The sequence below is a fragment of the Eublepharis macularius genome, chromosome 15 (genome assembly GCF_028583425.1).
Source record: "Eublepharis macularius isolate TG4126 chromosome 15, MPM_Emac_v1.0, whole genome shotgun sequence".
NCBI classification, from domain to species: Eukaryota; Metazoa; Chordata; class Lepidosauria; order Squamata; family Eublepharidae; genus Eublepharis; species Eublepharis macularius.
In genome coordinates, this window is record NC_072804.1 from 50,890,301 (window position 1) to 50,910,150 (window position 19,850).

General features: G+C 45.7%; 1 protein-coding gene across 1 annotated transcript in view; it reads right to left on the reverse strand.

The window, feature by feature from the left end:
• The window catches only part of LOC129343521 (urokinase plasminogen activator surface receptor-like), a 28,132-nt gene extending 13,284 nt beyond the window's left edge, over positions 1–14,848 (reverse strand). The window contains exon 1 of the mRNA XM_054999775.1: positions 14,780–14,848. The gene's annotated coding sequence lies outside the window, so the exon portion shown is untranslated. The remainder of the gene's footprint in view (positions 1–14,779) is intronic.
• Positions 14,849–19,850: the final 5,002 nt, after the last annotated feature.

A 19,850-nucleotide genomic window follows, 5' to 3' on the forward strand; every position in this document is an offset into this window, starting at 1 on the left:
AACTTCTCTTTAATTATCCCTCTTTTGAGGAGGATTAATGTAGGGGGAGGCATATGTAAGTTTAACCTGTGTAAATCTTAGTAAATTCCCTCTCAAACCAGACTTCAACCCAGACGGATCAGTAACATGCTGGGCACAAAGTGGCCCTAGGAGTCTGCCCGTTGTCTTTTGGGGTCCCAGACAACTGAAGTTGGCAGTGTAAATCATCAGGGGGTATCCTTCCTCTGTTCTGCTATGCTATTGTGCTGAAATGCTGTATGCTTTCCCTGTTATTTCTTTGTATGTATGCTCTGTCTTGATTATGCATTTATTCTGTTTAATAGATTGCTTTCCTTCCACACCTGTGTGTTTATTGCTGTCAAATCCTAAAGAACCTCTTGCTCTTTGGCAAGACAACTAGATCAGCAGGCTGCATCTTTCAATGCCATTGGGCATACGAGTCACGGCCCCCATATAAGCCCACTAGCTCAACTGCAATCAGGGCCATTTTGTGCAAAAGTGCCCCAGACTTTGGCTCATGTATTAATAAATTTGATTCTCCCTAACCTGGTACATCAGACCAGAGCCATGGACACCCCCCCTCAAACTTTACACAGAGAGAGAGAGAGAGAGAGACACACACACCATTATCAAAAAGAGTCCAGTAGCACCTTTAAGACTAACCAATTTTATTTTAGCATAAGCTTTCGAGAATCAAGTTGTCTTCGTCAGATGCCTGATACAGTCTCTGTATCAGGCATCTGACGAAGAGAACTTGATTCTCGAAAGCTTATGCTAAAATAAAATTGGTTAGTCTTAAAGGTGCTACTGGACTCTTTTTGATTTTGCTACCACAGACTAACACGGCTAACTTCTCTGCATCTACACACACCATTGTGTTTCTGCTGTACTGGAGCAAACCAAATAAATGACTACAGTCAATCTCTCCCCTTCCCCCACAGCTGCCATCCTATGCACGCAAACCAAACATCCATGCGAGCTATAAAACCAAACTGGATTCTTTAGAGCAATAAAAAACTCTTTCTCCCAGGGCACCCCACCTCCTTGTATATCTACTTAAATGAGGCAATGCCGTGCAGAGGGTGAAAAAACATTCTAATTATACAAAGGCAATGAGAGCGATGAAGCAGGTCCGCCTTTAGGCCCTGCAGAATTACTTCTGCAGTTATGGGTCATAAAGGCTACCAAAGCGGCTGTCTCATATACACAAACACCTGCACTTTCTGCCGATGATGCTTCCTTGCCTACCAATCTCCAGCGAAAATTTTCCACATAGAAAACATCCTTTTTAAATTTTATCCAGAAGCACTTGACTATTAACTAGACGCTAACAGGAGTGTGAAATCCTGCAACCAGGAACAAGAAGTAGGTTGCATCAGGTACGTTAGACCATTTGTAGCATTTGTTTGCTCAACTTACATACTAGAAGGCTGATTGCAGGATACCACCTTGGTCAGACTAGAGGCACCAGGAACTTCCCCGCATTTAAAAAAAGGTAAACTGCATTGGCTGTAGCCCTAATCTGGACTGAGGCTATGTAGGAAAGGGGGCTCGATCCTTTCATTTCTTCCAGCATTATTTTGCCTGTCTAAACCAGTCAACTCCCACCTCCCCATCACTCATTCACTTACTCTATTATTAGCCCTGCAAGGGAAAACAGACGTGTGGTTACTAGAGGTGGGCACGAACCAGGAAAATGACGGTTTGTTGCAGTTCGGGGTTTGTTGCATTTCACGAACCATGAACCATGAACCGGCATGAAATTTCCCAGTTCGCAAACCAGTTTGTTTGGTTCATGAATACGTCACTTCTGGGACAGCAGAAGGTCTGCAGAAAGCCCCCCCGCCCGTTGCCTAGGAAACTGATTGATTGGTGCCAGGCTGTCTGCAGTGATGAACCAAAAAATGAACCAAACGAACCAGCCTAAAAATTATAGTGGTTTGTTGCAGTTCATCAGAAATGCCCGCCAACACTGCCAGTTCATGAACCAAAAACAAGGCCCGGTTCGTGATGAACTTTAGTTCGTATTTCAGTTCATGCCCATCTCTAGTGGTTACCTTTTTAACATTATTTTATGAAATTTACAAAATTAATTAGATACATCATACAAAATCACATAAAGTCATACAAATTTGGTGACACATATATGTGCTTTAACACAGCATCTCATTGTTGGAGCATTTCTATAACTTAACATGAGGATCCTTTTAGGTGGGTAGCCCTGTTGGTCTGCAGTAGAACAGCAGGACTGAGTCCAGTGGCACTTAAAAGACCAACAAGATTTTCAGAGTGTAAGCTTTCATGAGACTGAAGAAAGGAGCTCTGACTCTCCAAAGCTTACACTCTGAAAATCTAGTTGATCTCTAAGGTGCCCCTAGACTCAAATCCTGCTGCAACTCGACAGTGCACACATATTTAATCTGGTTAATGCAATGCAATATTTTGTTATTGATTTTGTTATGTATTTTGCAATGTACGGCCGCCTCCTCTGAGAGGGGAGGATTACCAACCTCCAGGTGGGGCCTGGAGTCCAGAATTGCAACTGAACTCCAGGCTACATAAATCAGTTCCCCTGGAGGAAATGGCAGCTTCAGAGAGCTAGAGATTATGGAATCATATCCCCACTGAGCTCCCTCACCTCTCCAAACTCCACCCTCCCCAAGCACTACCCCTAAATCTCCAGGAATTTCCCAAAGCAGAGTTGGCAACCCATGTTGATTCATTGGAGACAGAGCCCTGGAAAGGCATTTTTGCAGTATTTGCTGACTTTAAAAGCATACACTTAAAGCCACACCTACAGTGTGCAACGATCTGCTATCTACCATTAGGTTGAGACTAGGGCTGTCAACTGACCCCCTTGGGAAATACCTGGATATTTGAGGCTGATGCATTTCTACCTGCTACAGGCCAAGCTGTATCTGCCAAAATGCTCTCTCCTGCACCACAGGGGGGAACACAGGGGCTCTATCACCCATTGCATCTGATCGCTAGAGTTGCCAGCCTCCAGGTAGTGGCTGGAGATCTCCCAGAATTACTACTGCTCTCCAGGCCACAGAGATCAGTTCACCTGGAGAAAATGGCTACTTTGGGAGGTAGACTCTATGGAATTATGCCATGCAAAGGTCCTTTCCCTCCCCAAACCGCACTTTCTCCAGGTTTCACTCCTCAGATCTCCAGGAATTTCCCAATTTGGAACTGGCAACCCTACTGATCACCCTAACTCTTTCCTCCTCTGTCGCATGGCCTGCTCATCCCGTCCCATCCCCAAGTGTGCCAACTTGATCTGTTCCAGAAGAAACTGGCCAAGATTCCCAGACACTGCCTCATTACCCTCTGAGTTGCATCACAGCCTTTGCCCCCACTTGGGTTCCACTGAACAAGTTTCAGGTTGGCCCCGCTGCCCCATCAGAGGCAACTGGAATGCAGAACTTGGAAGTGCATCTCACCAAGGCCAATGAGAGAACAGCTCCAGCTGCAGGGGTGAGAAACAGATGATGAAGGCAGCCATATAGTGTCCCGTCCTCGCTGCCCACAGATTGCCACCAGAGGAACTCCCTGATGCTGTAAAGCTGGACATAAAAGACAGGAGTTCTAACTCCCATCACCTTCCCCTACCCACCCTGATAGGGTTGCCAACTTCCTGGAGTTAGGAAACCGTCCCATCCCTTTAAACAGAGGCTTAATGTGGGGGAACGGGCAACTGAAGCTTTTCACAATATGAAGGTAAACAACGTCACCTTGTCAATAACATTCTATTATACTTCTAATAAAGAGAGAGAGTGTTTTTCTTTTCCAGGCTGTTGGCAACCCAAGCCAAAGGGATGTGTGGCTTCCAAAAACCTCACTTTTTCAGGACTGGCCTCTGTTTTCTTACCTAGTGGTAGCCTTGGGGGCAGGCCAGGACGCCTCTGCTAGGGCAGGCCAGGACGCCTCTGCTAACTTTATCACATGCTTCCTTTATATAAACAATACATAAACCGTCAGAGCAACAAATAAAAGCGGAAAACATCGGGTTGGAAAGCCCTTGAATGGGCAAGCAATGACCCCCTTTGCCTGTCGGCAAAGTGAGCTAGTGAAGGTCAGACCGCAGAGTTTAAAAAAGTAATAGATTTGTGATAAGGATCCCCAGCAGCTTGGTTCCAGCCTAGGTCTGCGCAACTTGTGACCCTCCAAAGACAAAGAGGTGCATGGCCATAAACCTCCTCTTGGCTCTGGTCAACAGCTTGATGATAAACACATCAGCAGCTCTAAGAAGGCAATAAAATCGGGGGTGGGGGTGGGCTGAGAGGTGTATTTTATGCAGAGAAGATCCCAGGCTCAGTACTGGACCTTGAAGGATCTCAAAGGTGAGGAAAGGCCCTGGAGAGTCACTGTTGGTTGGAGAAAACAGTGCTGATCCAGGCGGTGGCTGGGGATCTCCCAGAATTACAGCTGATCTCCAGGCCACAGAGGTCAGTTCCCCTGGAGAAAATGGTCAGTTTGGAGGGCAGACTCTATAGCATTATACCTTGTGGAGTCCCCGCCTCAGGCTGCACCCCTCAAGTCTCCAGGAATTTCCCAACCTGGAGTTGGCAACCCTAGCTGAGAGCAAGGGACAAAAGGCGGTGTGGTATATTTATGCTCCTCTTGGGCCACCATACAGTGAAGTGCATGGGTCATCATTTGTGCAAATGCCTCCCCCAAACCCACCCACTTGGGTGGGGGAGGAAAGCCCAGGACTCCAGATCCACAGTCCCTATCCCACAGCAATGACTGGTTGCAAAGTCCAGAATTGCATTTAGAGAGCAGAACATCTGGAGAGCGGGAGTAGCCATGAGTGTTTTTTTTTTAAAGGAACTGTTCCTATGCCATTTTGTTTATTGACTTACTTCATTTATACCCCCACCTTCCTCCCCAATGAAGACCCAAAGCAGCTGACATCATTCGCTCCTCCATTTTATTCTCTCAACATCCCTGTGAGGTAGGTTAGGCTAAGACTGTGCGACTGGCCCAAGGGCAAACAGAAAACCCTCAAGGGCACAGCAGGGATTTGAACCTGGGTCTCCCAGACTCATGTCTGACACTTCCATGCCACTACCTCTCATGCAACTGCAGCCTGACTGGCTACATTATGTAATGTCTGCTTCCCGCAAAATTCCTCTGTGTCTGGCTGCTGCTGTTAAAGACACCATACGTAACTAGTTTGCAGTGTGATTCAAGCTGAATGCTGTTCTTCAGAAGAAGAAACTGGCATATTAAATTAGTTCTTTCTTTCCTGTCCGCCCACAAGAGTTCATCGCTACTAATTATACCAGGGAGTTGCCCTTTTCTTACTGGCCTGGTATGCCAGCGGGGAACGCCAACTGAACCACTGGCAGTAGGATTTCCAGCTGGCACGGGGTTAGGTTTCAGCACAGAGTCCAGACCTTGCTCCATCGTTTGCTCTAACTACTACTCGCAGGACCAGAATAAAATATTCAAAACAAGCCTGTTAACTTATTTTGCCTCATTTATACTATGTCCCAAAACCAAATCTGGCATCTCTTGGTATAGAATATGGATTACCCTGAATATTGATATATTTTATAAACAAACAAAGCTGCCTTATACCAAGTTAGATCATCAGTCCCTAAAGCTGTTAAAGGATTTTTTTTACCTCCCCCCGCCCCACTTCTAGAATCCATATGTGAGCATTATTCAAGCAAGACATTCACACAGGAGGGGCAAAACTTGCTTTAGTGGGAAATTTCTTCTCTGCCAAGTGATTAGGTCACAGAACCCGCTTGAACTCAAAACAAATAAGTGAGTTCTGGCAACTGTAAACATTTTTTATTGTTTTCATTCCATGACCAAAATTTTAGCCCTGGACAAGCTTCTTCCCAGAAGTGTTTCGAACTCATAACAAAGATATGGCTCCAGAATTTGAGTTATTTATATTACAGTGGGATCTGACTGTCCTGTCACTCAAGCTTGTCAGGTGCCATGTATCCTGAGAAATGTAATTCTGAAGAGATGTTTGTGTTAACCTTTTTGATCTTTTATTCTGTAAACAATTAGTGCTAAGGTATATAAGCTTCTCTGATGTAACTGTTCTTTATGTATATAAGATAAGGAGAAGTACACATCTGAGCTTTATTTGGAAATAATAAAATTCATATTTCTTTTGTATCACTGTGATTAGAGTCTTGGAATATATTTGGGTAAGCGGTAGTAGGGAAATTTATAATTGGCAACAGAGTACTATTTAAAAATGACCCTATCAGGACATTTTCCTCTGACTGGCAGCTGTTCTTCAGGGTCTCAGCTGGAGAAAGGTCTTTCTCATCACCTGCTACCCAAGAGACCATACAGTGTATACTCCCCCATCCCCCTTTTAAGAACAGATCTCCTCAAAACTCCTCTCTAGCACAAACGATGCTTAAGATTTCCCTGACAGGGACCCTGCCAATCAACATGGCTGGAAGACACTCCTTGACCACCAAGAAATATCTTGCATGTTTGCCACAGAACCCACTGGGCATTGTAAAGGATTGGGGGACACATTCCAGGTGGAGATCTCACTTTGGGTGGGGTGCTGATCAGACCAGCCCAGGCCCCCATGAGCTGCCAACTCCAGTTTGGGAAATTCCTGGAGATTTCGGAGCAGTGCCTGGAGAAGGGCAGGAACTCAGGAGAGATATGATGCCATGGAGTCCATCCTCTGAAGTTACCATTTCTTCCAGAGGAACTGATCTCTGTCGTCTGCAGATAAGCTATAAATCCAGGACTCCAGAGCTCACCTGGAGGTTGAGAACCCTACACAAGCTGCTAGTATGCATTGTCAAGAAAGACCAGCACAAAGGATACACAAACTGCCTATTGGAGGAGGTCTGTTATTAGTGGAGTTTTCAGTGAGAAACTCCACATATTAAAAGCTCTAGATTTTCAAGAAGGGCAAATGGAAAGCCAACACCCTCCTGTCTACAGCATGCTTAGCAGTGTGATTAATCCGTCCTTTCACACAGGAGCATTCTCTCATGGCCACAGGGGAACACTTTTGATGCCTTTGTTTCCACAGGAACTGGCTCAGTAGAGCCCATAAGCAAAGGCTGAGGGAATTCCGCCCCCCCTCCCCCCATGTAGAAGTGCTCAGCCTGTAACACAGGAGACAAAATCAGTTATGTGGCTATCAGAGTGTGACCCTAGGTAACTGGATTCCTTGTTACCTGGTACTAACCTGGAAAGGGCAAAATTTGAGTCCAGTCGCACCTTCAAGACCAACTAGAGTTTCAGGATATGAGCTTTCAAAAGTGAAATCTCCCTTTGTCTGATACGAGGAGACAAAGGGAGCTTTGACCCTTGAAAGCTCATACCTTGGAAATCTAGTTGGTCTTTAAGGTGCAACTGGACTCAAATCTTGTTATTCTAGTACAGACCAACACGGCTACCCATTTGAAACCAGGGCCGTATTATTCATAAGGCTGACTAGGCTTCAGCCTAAGGGCCCCACAGGGACTAGGGGCCCGTCAATATTATTTACTGAGGCACACCTCCACGTAAATTACAATTGATTCTCTTATATAACCTCTACTAATAAGATAATTAACTGCTTCCTTATTGAAGTGAAACAAATTGTCTCTTATATTAAAACAATTATCCATAAATTATACATATTTTAATAAACAATAAAAATTTATTTACTTCAAAATATTACAGTATCGAACAATTATACCCCCAAAACGTGTTTTCCTGAAGAGTTCTACTCATGCAATAAAAATATATTTAAAATGGTGAATGGAATTCTTCAGGAGACCTTCAAAATGGATATAGGGCTATGTGCTGCAGTCTAGTGCCTACCGTGCCAGGGTCAGGCTGTCAGCTGTAGTGGGGTGAAAGACTGAATGCCAGAGGGGCTCCGAAATACCCGAATGCCTAGGGGCCTGGCCATGAGTTAATATGGCCTTGCCTGAAACTAATCTGGAAAGAGCCAGTTTGTGTAGTGGTTAGAGTGTCAGGCCAGGTTCTGGGAGAGCTTGCTTGGCATTCACACACGCTCAGCCTTGGGCCACTCACACACTCTCAGCAGGGTTGTGTGAGGATGGAGGACTGGAGAACCAGGTAGGGCGGGATAAAACTGTACTATGTATCTAGGTAGACCACACAGCAACCAGTACCACAGGGTTGCTGACCCCAAATGTAATGGCACCAATGGCAGAAAATCCCCGATGGTATACGCAAGCAGTTGCTCTCTCTTATAACATACCTAAAGGGCATCCTCTCCCTCTATGAGCCCATGCATAAACTGGGACCAATCCACCGAGCACTGCTCTCGGTTCCATCCTGCACCAGGTAAGGACTGAGGCTGCTGAGCAGAGCCTTTGTGACAAATACTCCGGAACTCTCCACCTGGAGAGTTCAGGTAACCTCTTGCTCTGCCAAGGTTACATAAAAATGGTAAAACCCTCGTTTTCCCAGTAAGCAGTGAGCCAGGCGACCGAATTTCATTTCCGGCTTTTCTCTGGCTAGATTTCTTGTTTGCTAGGGATCATTTTGGCAGTTATGTTATTTTGTTTTTTACTAACCGTTTTATAGGAAAGCGATCCATAAACAGGGCTTTTTTTCAGCTGGAACGTGGTGGAACGGAGTTCCGGCACCTCTTGAAAATGGTCACATGGCCAGTGGCCCCACCCCCTGATCTCCAGACAGAGGGGAGTTTAGATTGCCCTCCATGCACTGAGGGCAATCTAAACTCCCCTCTGTCTGGAGATCAGGGGGCGGGGCCACAGGCCATGTGACCATTTTCACCAAGGGCAATTTAAACTTTAAAAAACTCCCCCCTTGTTCCAGCGGACCCAAAGTGACGTTATTGTGCGGCCGTGAGTTCCACCACTGAGTTCCACCCCCTCTTTTCCCAGAAAAAAAGCCCTGTCCATAAATAATATTTGAAATAAACAAATCTGGGGCACAAAGGGAAAGGCTCCTTCTCAGTCCCCCGTGAAGTTCTTGGGAACTGAGCAAGAACTTTTCAGGACAGTTTCTCACCTGGCATTCTCTTTTTTGAGAAGTGAACCACAGATTCAAGCCCTCTTTGTAAGCACTGCCCTTTGTCCCCCGCAGCTGTCAAAGTCAAATAATGTTGCCTTTACAGTGAAATATGAACATCTTTGTGTCATTTTAATTTATTTTACAGATTCTTGTCAGTAACGGTACAGGGTTGGGAAATTTCTGAAGATTTGGGAGTGGAGCTTGCAGAGGGCAGGAATTGGGGATTGGAGGGGACTCAGCAGGGTATAAAGCCATAGAGACCACCCTCCAAAACAGCCATTTTCTCCGGGGGTACTGATCTCTGTAGGCTGGAGATGAAATTCCAGGAGATCTCCAGGCTCCACCTGGAGATGGACAGTTCTCTTTAAAGGTGTTTACCTGGCTGAGGTGATGGTGGTCACCACCACTGTGCCTCCCTCACCTCAGTTTCTGCACTCCCCAAGGAACCAGAGGCGAAAACCCGCCTTATCTCATTACCACCCCTGTTTTCTTTAAAAACTCTCTAGTGAGTATATAGGGGCTCCTGAACCCTTAGATTACTTCCTCTCACAAGGACTGGACTGCCATTTTGGTTACCCCAGCAACAAGCAAACAGAAATGGCGGCCGAATTCTGGCAGGAAGGAGAAGGAACCTTGTGAGAGTTGGGGAGCCAGCAAATACAATGCGCCTCAGTGCTTTAGGAAGAAAGAGGCAGTAAGGGAGATTATATCTCCTTCAGCTCCAAGTCAGGAGTGGCAGTTGCACTGTTGGCTGCAGGGGGAGTTGCCAAAATCTCCCACCCCAAATCTTCTACCTGAGGTGACCACAGGAGGCCACCTCATTATAGAGCTGGTACTGATTATCGTATTGTTATTCTGTGACAGGTGCAAATTTAACAGGCGGAACATCTCCCGTTGCTTCTCCTTCACACTGGGAAAACCTCTTGAGTGTATCTGCCTGTTGGGCATCTCTTTGTCTTTCTTTAAAACCTCGTTGCAGCTGCTTTTCCCCAACAGCTTGATGCAGCTAACAAAAGGGGTTTTTAAAAATAATTATTGTGGAGCAGAACAATCTCAGTCCATTGAAGCGAAAATTAAACTTGTTTGAAAAAAAAGACACAGACACAATCCATGAGAAGCAACCAGAAATAAAAAGGTTGAACAGGCATTATGGAAAATTCTGCAAAGATAAGGCATTCCACAGCCTGGGGAACTACACCGCTTATAGCCTGCGTCCTTATCTGATGCAGGGAAATAACATGGAATGCCCACTGAAACTGGCATGTGGGCTAATATATGGAGAGATGATTCTTCAGTGTGTGGATTCCAGGACACAGAAGTTTTTAAGGTTAAAACCAGCACCTTGAATGGGGCTTCGTAGTCGACGTAACCAATTCGCAGTATAGTCAGAAGCCCTGTTGGATACTAGAACGCCAATAATCAGATGCAGTTAACCATTTTTGTCACTTCCCGTTCCTCTCTTCCAGCACAGATTATATCCGCTGGGTGTGCCAGTCACCAGCTCTACCATAACAGTGCCTTCTATGAAACTTTGGTGCCAACAATGCCCACCACCAGTTATGTGTGCTGCTGCCATGGCCCTCTCTGCAGGGCTCAAGGAAAGGCCTGCTTCTCTTGCTGATATCCCTTCTATTCTTAGTACTGAACTCACCCCACAGTTACCTCCCACAGAACACAGCGCTCTTGGCTTGACAGTTCCCTGATCTGAACTCCAGCAGGAGATAGTTGAAGAAAAGAGCTGGGAAGATTCTCAGTTAAAGAGATACTGTTGTAATCTGCTCAGAGCCCACTTGTGGGGTGAGCTAACTAAAAGTCGGATAAATAAATAAAAATAAATACAGTTGGGGGTCTGGTTAACTAGCAGTACATGTTAAGAGCTATAACATGTGCATACATCCCACAGTCCTTTCTGTTGCTAGGAGAACATTTGCCATACTCCCCAAAAGGGACTAGAGTCCCCATATCAGCCATACATGAGCACTAAAAAGGGAGACAAAGGCAAGACAAATTGTAAGACAGGGGCAAACTAGGCGCAACAGTGAGCGATCCAAGATCAAATCTCCCTTTTTAAAAATGTTCCTGTGAAGTGCAGGTGATTTTAACTGGGGCTGGTGGAAAAAAGAACACAAAGAAAGAAAGGGGGTGGGGGTGGGAGGGAACAAACTCCACAAACTAACAGTAGGTATTACTGCAAAGTCTCAGACCACGCATTATAAGAGGCAGGGCTCATTTCGAGGGGGAACGTGCCGGAACACAGTTCCGGCAGTTCCCCAAAAAGGTCACATGTCAGGTGGCCCCGCCCACCTGACTCTCAGCCATTTGGGGCCTGTTTCAGCCTGGATTGGGGCCAAAACATCCCAGATCGGGCCTCTGACGGGTGGTGGATCACTCCCACTCAGCAGCGACCCAATCCTGACCATTTTGCGCCCCTTTTTGGCCATTTTCAGCCCCTTTTTTGCCATTTTGGGCCCAATTTCAGCCCTGAATGGCCAGGTTTGGTCCAAAACATCCAGGATAGGTGATGTCAGGGGGTGTGGCATATGCAAATCAGTTATGTGAATGAAAGGTAAAATTGGTTCTGCGGTTTCTCAAAAAAAATTCACACTGTAGTTGTTGCCTCCAAGGTATTAAAGGCCCTGCTTAACCAGAATACAATAGCCCACTACCCTATTTTCTCACAGAGCCAAGCAGAATGCACACAAAGTTGTCTTATACTCAATCATATCATTGGTCCATCAAAGTCACTCAGACTAGCAGTAGCTCTCTAGGGTCTCAGGGAGAAGTCTTCCACATCGCCTAGATTCTTCTTTTTTTGAAATGCCAAGGATCGAACCTACGATGTTCTCCATGGAAAGCAGAAACTCTGCCACTGAGCTATGGTCCCTCCCCAAAGAAGCTCCAAGAAAGCTTACAAGCAGGCCATGGAGTCCAAAGTCTTCTCGTTGCCACCCCTACCTCCCAGTAACTGGTATTCAGAGATAATACGTCTCCCTCCCCATTCCTGTCTTCTGACAGTAATGCCAGAATCCAAGCCAGGTAGAACTTCCATGGAAATGGGTTCCATTTACCCACGATGACTAATTGTTACCTTCCTCTGATCTCACAGCTTCTGGAAGGCCTCCTACCCTTCTTAGCCCTGCCAAGTTTCACTGAGATGAGCCCTCCCTCCCTCCCTCTTGCTTGCAACTCCAACAAGGCACCCACGTGTGAGCAAAGAATTTGTTCCCTTCCCTTTTTCTGATGCAGCAACTCTTCCCGGGAAGGTGAACAAGTTTATATCTAATACACTGGAAAAGAGAGATTGGTTCCTGGTGCTCCAAGCAACCTCCTTTGAGAGTGGAAAGGGCTTTTCACATTGATTTTTATTTTCCCCTGCTCTATAATCTGCCTCTCACTCATCTCAGAAGGTTGGAGGGGAAAAATAAGTAGGAAGAAAACCTTGGTAGTGGCTGTCTTACTTGGAAAGAGGATAGGGCTAGGTTATTTCCACTCTCAACCACAGCCAGATTAGTCTCTTGTTCATTTCTAGAAATTTCACACAGCCGGTTGGGGGCTGAATCTTCTTTGGCTACAGCCAATTACAATTCCCAAACCCCGTGCATGTTTTGAGCTATGGAGTTTGGACTTCAAAATGCATACCTTGTATGAGTCTCACGGGAAGTTTTATTTTCCCTTGCTGCTGGGAACCGTAAAACGCTGGTTTTCAACTGATATATTGCAACCCACACAACTGGGCTATTCTGGGTGGTACAGGAGCAACATGATGCCATAAACATCTTTTGGAGAAAGAGAGACCAAAAAGAGATTGTAAATTAATACATAGGACAGAAGCAGTTAAAGTGGGTGCCCTTTTGCAAGCAGCAATTCAACAACAGCATCTCCTAGGTCTGGAGACTAGGAGGGCTAGTTTATTGTTGTGGTTGTGGTTTTCAAGCTGTCTCTCTTTCAAACGTGGGATTGCTGAAAGGTTTATCAGGAGTTCCACAAGGAGAAGGCAAAATATCAGGTTCCACCTTCCCTATATCTTGCCAGCCATATTCTGTGCCAAATGCACAGAATATGCATTTGGCACAGAATATCCTTCCAAGGCAATTGATAAAATCGTATGTTGGCCCCAGAAACCTAATTAAAGGATTCCATGTTTGAGCCATTAGCAGAGTCTATCGTTCAGCAGAGGAAGCACAATTATAAGTGGCTGTGAGCTGGTTCTGCTGGCTAGTGTGTGTGCAGGAGAGAACATTACAAAGCATACACTTGCTTATACTTAAAAAGGAAATAAGAGTTCATTATTGTAGGAACTCCATACTCTGATAGGAAAGGAGGAGAGACAGCTCCTAACTACCCATCTAGTCTAAGGATGGGCATGGATGCTAGGACAAGTCCTGCATCCATGCTTCCAAGATGGAGGGAGGAGAAGGAGAGAGATGTTGCCTGGAACAAAGCCAGGAAGAGAAGAGATGAGAGGGAGGAAGTCAGGAGGAGGAAATCTTGAGAATAGCAATCTACATATCAAAGGACAGCCAGAGCAGTAAACAGAGTGCTCTGACCTCTCTGTCTTTCTAACTCTTTGGTTTGTCCTCCTCTGAGACCTGAGGAAAGGGACAGCACCGAACTCCAGAGTGTGCATTACAGTAAATACCCACAAAGCTGCCTTATCTTGAGCCAAACTATCGGGCCATCAAGGTCAGTATGGTCTACTCAGACTGGCACTGATCCTCCAGGATCTTTCAAATTACCTACCTCCTGGTTTATGTGGAGATACCAGAAACTGAACCTTCAGCATGTAAACCTGATGTTCTACCATTGAGCCACAGCTCTTCCCTTAATACAATACCCACCCCTTAATTGTAGTCATTCCCTCCTTATTGTGCATAAAATCTCTGGAAGAGCCAATTAGCCCCAGCCTCTCCAAATGCACACCCAGCATGTTATGGTTAGCTTTGATTAAGTGATCCTTTGCGAGATGCAGCAGTAAATTGAACAAGCTTTTATTTTCTCCACTACTACAGCCAAAAAGGCTGTTTTAGAAGTATCCAAATCCAACAGTAAATAAAAGATCTTACAGTGCCTGTTGCTGTAATCATCACCGAGGAAGCTACAGAGAATTAATCCCAACTAGTTTTGGGTAGCTGTGTGGGTCAGCAGTAGAACAGCAGGATCTGAGTCCAGTGGCACCTTAGAGATCAAGATGATTTTCAGGGTAGGAGTTTTTGAGAGTCAGAGCTCTGTCTGAAGAAGGGAACTCAGATGCTCAAAAGCTTACACCCTGAAAATCTTGTTAGTCTCTAAGGTGCCACTGGATTCAAATCCTCCTAGTCCCAACTACTTGAAGCCTATTAAATGAGAAGAATGGCCAAGAACTTCCTAAGTGTTGGAGAACACTGCAGGCTATCTTCTAAGGTGCACGGCTTAATCAAAAAAGCAGAGGGCAGAGAGAACCTGCCATCCAGAAAAGGTGGCATCTTTAGTCTCGCAAGTAGTTATCATGCCCTACCTAAAGGTACTTCTTTACCCAGAGTGGTAGTTTATTTATTTACCATGTTTATACCCCACCTTTCTCCCTAAGAGGTTTCCAAAGCATTGATCTCCCCCATTTTATCCTCACAACAACCCTTCGAGGTAAGTTAGACTGACAGTACATGACTGGCCCATGGTCACCCAGAAGCTTCCATGGCAGAGTGAAGATTCGAACCTGGGTCTCCAAGATCCTAGTTTGACACTCTACTAACCACACCACACTGGATTAAGGGTGGCCAGTATATCCAAGGGCTCTTACCTGGGACTCTGGTTTGAAGAGTTGTTTTTTCCAAGTGGAATTTTTCATCCAGAGAGTTTCTTCTCTCCTGCAGTAAATTTGTTCTCCGTTCTGAAGAATCTTCCTTGTATTTTTGTGGCCTGCCCTAGCAGTTTGGCTCAAGCTATCCTAAAGCTGGGACACCCAATTGCAAGCTGCAGCTCTGAGCAGGGTTCCTGCAGTCCTTTATGCATCTTCTCGGGTGCAAGAGGACCCTCCCATCTGCTAGGAAGAGGCAGAGCTTCATTATTACCATAATTGCTTGCATCGTGGGAGTGTCCAGCCCTTTTTATGACACAAGTCATTTGGCCTTGGCTCAGCCCTGAGGACGTTGAATCAAATTCTTAGGAATTTCAGAGGCTGGGGACTGAGTGGGACATGAACTCCAAAGGCTATCTGGAATGAGATGAGAAACCCTTTTAGAAACTGTTGCTCTGCTCAAATGCAGGCAAGAGCACCACCGAGTTCTCAAAGGAACATACAGTCTCTCTCTACACGAGACATCTGACACGTGAAGAACACATGTTGGGAGATGCAATGGTAGCCGGGAAGGGTAGTTTAAAAGACAGAGCCTTGCTATACACTGGAGCAGTGTGAAGGGGCTGTGAAATGCCAGAAAGGAAACTTCAGCCCATTATAACCTCTCCAAGCTCTGGAAGGCAGCTCTCGCCCATTTCTATTCCTTGCTGCCCTCAGGTTGCGATCCCACACAGTCTTAGACTGGAAAGGTGAAACTGACAGAGCCTTCAGGGAGGCGAAGATAAATTTGACGAACCCGCTGAGGAGCAATCTCTGCCAGCTCTGTCTTTTTAAACTACACATCCCGGCTAACATTGTATCTACCTACACTTGACGAATATGCACCAAGGTGTCTTGTGTAGAGAGACTCTCAGAGCCAAACTACAAGTGATGTCTTACACAGGTTGGACACTAGTCGGCTTCCCTCAAGTTTTGATGGGAAATGTAGGCGCCCAGGTTTTACATCTTGGCTCTCCATTACAGCTGCAAGACCAGGATGCCTACATTTCCCATCAAAACTTGAGGGAAGCTGACTAGTGTCCAACCTGTGTAAGACGTCACTTGTAATTTGGCTCTCAGAGGCTGGGAGAGGGACTGGGGACTCAGGACTCCTGAGTGGAACATGAACGCCACCTAGTTCTCAAAGGAACATAAGACAGATCAATCCAGGCTTACCTCTTGGAACCATGGAGGTTGTAATTCAGCAAGAGGGCAACTGAACATTTGGTAAGCAAACCTACCAAACCCTTGGTAGGTTTGCCAACTCTGGGACCTCAGTGGGGTATAATGCTGTAAAGTACACCCTCCTAAGTAGCAATTTTCTCCAGGCGAACTGATATCTGAAGTCTGGAGATCCATTGTAATTCTGGGAGATCTCCCTCCTGGAAGGCTGGCAGCTCTAGTTTCTATGATTCTTTGGGGGAAGCTCTGGCAGTTACAGTGTTATAAAAAAACAATATATAGAGTGTATGTAGATATACTCTGGAAAATGACGTGGCCTTGTTCTAAATCTGAGACTCAGCTTAGCAAAATATCCATCTAGCCCTGTTGTTTAAGCTCACAGTTTCGTAAGCAAAGATATACTGCCCCCGACCATAGAGGTTCTATCCAAGGACTTCGTGGCTAATGGCCTCTTACAGATTGGTCCTTCTTTTGGATATAAATAACCAACCAATCCCTCTTCCCAGTTCACCACCCAGTTCATGGCCACCTTCATACTCTCCAATTCAACCAACAGCACAATGCAGCCCATCTAACGTGTTCTGTAATCTATTCGATTTCAATATGGAAAAATCAGGCCTATCTCCTCTGGCAAACAGTCGCAACTCCAACTTTGTGTCTGTGTATATTTTGTAGTTTCCTTGTTGTCAGCCTCACATCTCCATCTTGCAAAGACTTACCATCCAACTACTGCTATTTAATGGGCCACACGGGAGCGGTTCGCCCACCAGGTTGTATATCAATTGTTGGCGTCTCCTTAATTCTCCAGAAAACTGAAGGGTACCAGCCAACTGGGTGCAATGACATCTGTCCTTTAGGATGAGGAAGGTATCATCTCTGGCACTTCCAGTTTAAAAAACATCCCCAGATAGTAAGCATGGGGAAAAATCTCCAAATGAGGGCCAGACCTGATGGAGATGTGATCAGATGGAGTTCTGTGATCAGTTCTCCGTAGTTTTTCTAATTCAGGGTCGAATCCACATTACTCATTCTAAGTCGCATGTTCCCCGCATTCCCCGCGCAAACCCGAGTGCCGGTCACATTACCTCATTAAACAGACGCATTTCATTCGCATTTCTCCCGAATATGTGGTCACAGGTTTTCAACGGGAGTTTCACAGTGGCCATGAACGGGCCAATGCGCAATTTACGCGGTTTTTTTAAAAACCACCCCCCTTCCTGTCTCTCCGGCCGTTCCGAGAGTTCCTATTGGCTGATTCAACTTGCAAGTGCTCCGTAGTCTGCAAAAGACTGTTTTTGACTTCATAGCATTGGATTAATTGATTATGCTGTTTCTGAATCAAATCTGGTAGTTTGAAAAATCATTTTGGGGTGAATCCATCCTCAGAACAGACTCGCGAAACTTCCTTTTTAACTGTTTTTTATTTTATATTACTGTACTATCGAAATTACGAAATATCGAAATAATGACACTCCAAGGAAGTGAAACTTCAGTAAAATTCAGGCACTGAACTGTCCTGCATAGGAAATGCCCACGAAAGCTTCCCACATGCTTCCAAATTTCCAAAAAAGAAACGAGAGAGAGCCATCAGTGCTGTCAGTGGGGGAAAGAGAGGCATCATTATCTTCAATGATGTTTCTTTATAAGGCAAGATCGAAATAACGGAAAAGTGCGCTAAAAAAAAAATGGGCGGGGAAAAAAGGTCCCGCCCAAAAAAGCAGTTTTCGAGCGGCCGTGTGACCGGAGGGACACGCGAGAAAGACGGATTGGAAGCAGGAATGTGAATGAAGAGGAAAAAATCGCGGATTGGAGGCAAAGGGAAGACATCCGATAAACATGCGGGTAATGGGTGAATGTGGATTCGACCCAGCTCTGGGTACAGACTGAGCATTTTCTGAGGGTTTGTTTGTTTGTTTGTTTGTTTGTTTGTTTGTTTGTTTGTTTGTTTGTTTGTTTGTTTGTTTGTTTGTTTCAAATTTCTATCCCACCCTCCCCATAGGCAGGCTCAGGGTGGATAACAACCTATTAAAACACAACAAAAATTCCATCTACATTAAAACATCATTAAAACAGCCGCATATTTCAATTCATACAGCGGCAGCAATCAGACTTACAAATTTAAAAACAGGATGGTGGACAGCTTCACAGGGAGGGTTAGAATTTTATACACCCCTTTTTTTCAGGCCAGCGGAGGCCCAGCCTTAGCCATGTGCCTGGCAGAACAACTCTGTCTTGCAGGCCCAGCGGAAGGATAGTAGGTCCTGCAGGGCCCTGATCTCAGCAGACAAGAGTGTTCCACCAGGTGGGAGCCAGGACCAAAAAGATCCTGGCTCTAGTTGAGACTAGGCGGGCCTCCTTGGGGCCAGGGACCACAAACAGTTGTTTGTCCCCTGATCGGAGTGTCCTCCAGGTAATATATGGGGAGAGACGGTCCCATAGATACGCTGGCCCCAGTCCGCACAGGACCTTATAGGTCAATACCAGAACCTTGGTTGGTTCTCAACACGGCCACCTCGAAATGTTTGTAGAGTCTACAGACACAGGTCTACTGAAGTGACGTGTTGTAGGGTAGGAGTTTTAAAATGTCCTGTCCTTTAACAGAGGCTTAAAGGGGAGCTGAAGATTTTTATGGCACAGGGGTAACTAACAGCCTAGTAAATAACAGCCCAATAAACCGCCATTAAAGGAAAGGATATTTTTCTCCTGGCTGTTGACAATCCTATCTAGAAATAGAAAATTCTGGGAGCCCCAGGTCCCCTCTGGTGCCCTAGGTGGAGGGAGTAGCAATCTACCTTTTCTAATCAAGCATTGTGTTGGTGTTCAGTGATGGAGAGCAGCGGGGAACCGTTTTCTGGGAGCCCACTGTGATTCTCCACAGTTCTGTACAAACACAGACATCAGCTATGGAAGTGACAGACTCCTTTCCGGGTGGCGACCCTTCTCACCACTTTTGTTGTTCCGTGGCCATTTTCACGCAGCCGTTATTCTGTCAGTTGAGCACCACAAATAATTTCCTGTGATATTGCCATCAGAACAAATTCTCCCATCTTGTTACAACTCGTTGTGCATCCACAAGTTCACATTTCACAGGCAGAAGCGCAAGAGGGGGCGGTCGAAGTGCTTGAGTTACTGCACACGAAAGCACGTTTCCGCCCCCTTTATTTTTTTGTTGTTATTTTTGCACACTTTTGCGCTATATCGCACTTTCATAATACCAAATTTGCATTCTCCCACCCTCAAAGTCCCTTGTGATAGGCAGCAGAGTTTTCCCACCCATGAACTGCCGAAAACGTTGGTCGAACCAAATTTTTGCCAAATTTGAACACCCATAAATAGCCTTGGGGGTTCCATAATCGCCTTGTCTGATGAGATCCTCCTCTCCTAAGACTTAACCATGTATAATCGGCGGGATTATGCAGTTGTTCTTGCCTAACAGTACATCGCAATTGCACAATACAGCTTCCCTTTAAAAAAAAATTTTGTTTTGGCTTTCTGGTGGAGCACGAAGTGGCTTGTGGGAGACTTGGGCGGGAAAATCTGTGTTAACTGTAAAGAAAATTTAAAAGGTGGGATGTGTAACTTCGGAAGTAGGCACTTTCGTGTTGGAAATTGTTCACATGCATTCCAGGGCCGATTCCAGACAACTAACCTGAAGGCGCTGCATGCCGCCATGTTCCGGATCGCGACGGGGAAAACGCGAAATATCGCGTTTTCTTGCGCGAGTTTGGCGCGACGTTGCGCCAAACTCGCGCGAGAAAACGCGGTATTTCGCGTTTTCCCCGTCGCGATCCGGAACATGGCGGCATGCAGCGCCTTCAGGTTAGTCGTCTGGAATCGGCCCAGGGCTTTCACA